The sequence below is a fragment of the Mesitornis unicolor genome, unplaced genomic scaffold (assembly GCF_000695765.1).
Source record: "Mesitornis unicolor isolate BGI_N332 unplaced genomic scaffold, ASM69576v1 scaffold20531, whole genome shotgun sequence".
NCBI lineage: Eukaryota > Metazoa > Chordata > Aves > Mesitornithiformes > Mesitornithidae > Mesitornis > Mesitornis unicolor.
In genome coordinates, this window is record NW_010161968.1 from 1516 (window position 1) to 3961 (window position 2446).

The 2446-nt window shown below is 48.2% G+C and overlaps 1 protein-coding gene across 1 annotated transcript in view; it reads left to right on the forward strand.

Annotated features, from left to right (window-relative positions):
• The window catches only part of CALU (calumenin), a gene marked incomplete at its 5' end in the record, with an annotated part of 7524 nt that overhangs the window by 1084 nt on the left and 3994 nt on the right, over positions 1 to 2446 (forward strand). The window lies entirely within an intron of this gene.

The following is a 2446-nucleotide window of genomic DNA, read 5'->3' on the forward strand; positions in this document are numbered from 1 at the left end:
AAGGGACTACAACTTAAGGAGAATCGATTTTGGGGGGGCTGGTGGTTGAGGCAATCAACCCCCAAGGCTCCATGGGGTCTTAATGAGTTTCCCAATCCCCCTCGGGCCTAACAAAGCTTTTTCACCTAATTACTGAGGGAAATGAATCCACAGCTTTGAAGGGGGGAGAAGAGGGCCTGGGAAGGCTTTTGGGACACTTTTTGGGGTCCTTGCGGTGGGATTTATGACCTGTAGGTGTAAAATATTAAAAATTAAAAGAAAAACTCAAATGAAAAAAGCATTTTTAAAAAAAATTTAATTAAGAGAGGGGAGCGCCTGGCCCCCTCGTAACGGACGTCAGAGCCTCGGCTGACACTGATAAAACCTCTTCCAACGCCGCTCCCGCCTCCTTCTGTCCTTGGGGAAACGCCGGGAGGATCCCAACCACCCCCCGAGCTCCAAAATCCTTTGATTTTTCGGCAAAAAATTTGCCTTATTTCCCCAGCTCCTTCCTGCAGAAACATTTTCTCCCCGCTGGAAACGCTTGACGAGCGGCCAAGAGCCGTTAATCGCGTTAAGGACATCCCTCTCCCATGGCGCGCGGGGAGCCCGGGCACCGCCCCCTCCTGCTCCTCTGCTGAGTATTTACCAAAAATGCTCGGTTTTCGTCATGGAAATGAAACGCCGGGGTTATTTTTTTTAAATTTCACTTCTGTGTTAGCCACCGGGTCGCACCCGGGGCTGCAATAGCGCGGCTCCGAGGCTGTTTCTGCGGCTCGAAATCCTTCTTTTTCATAAGGAAAGCGAGGATTTGAAGTGATAAACGTCCAAGAGCTTCATCTTAAAGTCAAACTCACTTTAAAACTCACTGAAAAATAAGGGTATAATGAGAATAATGTGGATTTTTTTGGTGGTTGTGAGTCCCGGCGGGCTCGCTTGTCGCCACGGGTGGGTCGTGAAAGCGGAGGCGCTCGTGTGAATAGAAATGTTAAATGAAATAGGATGAAATAGGATGAAATAGAATGAAATAGAATGAAATGGAATGAAATAGGATGAAATTAGGATGAAATAGGATGAAATGGAATGAAAGAGAATGAAATAGGATGGAATAGAATGAAATTAGGATGAATTAGGACAAAATTAGGATGAAATAGGACGGAATTAGAATGAAATAGGACAGAATTAGGATGAAAGTAGGATGTAATTGAAATTAGAATAAAATAGGACAGAATTAGGATGAGATAGGACGGAATTAGGATGAAATAGGACGGAATTAGGACGAAATAGGACGGAATTAGGATGAGGTAGGACGAAGTTAGGATGAAATTAGGATGTAATTGAAATCAGGATGAAATAGGATGGAATTAGGACGAAATTAAGAAGAAATAGGATGAAATTAGGACAAAATTAGGATGAAATGGGACGAAATTAGGACGAAATAGGGCGAAATTAGGACGAAATAGGGCGAAATTAGGACGAAATAGGATGAAATAGAGTGAAATAAACAATAAAAAAGCAATTCCCACTCTTTTTTCCCCTCAATCTGCCCCCTAAAACCTCTCCCTTGTGCCACCCAGCCCAGGGACTGAAAACGCAAGGCTTTTTTTGGGTGGGTTTTACCCTCTCTGAGCAGTCGGCGTGCTCAGCTCTTGGCTCAAAACCGATTAAAACCCGACCAGAATGACCTATCTACAAATAATTCGCTTTTTTCACTTGGCCTCGCTCCCCTTGCCCCGATCCTGAGCCTTGCGCTCGCCGCTTCCCGAGGCGAAAGCTCGGGCACCGAATAGGAAACTTTCGGCTTAATTGTCCCCTGGAGGTGACTTAAACCCAAATCTCCTTACCGTCTTAAATTTAATGGTCGGACTCGGATAGAGCCGCTTAATCCCCTGCCTTTTGTCCTGGTTGTAAACAGAGACGGGAGAGGGAGCCTTTTTTTAGACCGGGCCTGGCTCTCGCTTCACTTAACCCCGCGAGGCCTCGGTCCGTCCTCCTCGATCGATTTTTCTCTTCATTTTTCTATAGGCTGACAAACAAAGCCGACCCCTGTATCTGTAGCTGTCGGCGTGGCTATATCGAGCGGCCATATGTGCCCAGATATTCCCTCCGCGGCCGGCGCTGGGTGATGTTTCCCCGGCTTTGAAGCCGCCCCGGCAGCGGAGACCGATATCCCCTTACACATTCTCCTCCAGGAATAGCTTGGGCTGAGCCGCCGGGGCCGCGCCAGCCAAAAAAATCCCCCATCCTCATCTCCTGAGGGCATCTTCCACTGAAATGCTCATACCCCGCGGCCGCTGGAACCTCCTCCTCATCTTCCTCCTGGCAGAGGAGGCGCAGGAGAGATACAGCAGCCGCTGATATTTAGAATTTAGGGCGCCGTGGCAAAGCGTTGGGAGGGTGAGGTTGGGTTGGGGTTGAGTTGAGGAGGGTGAGGTTGGGTTGAGGAGGTGTAGGAGTGGCGGGCCCC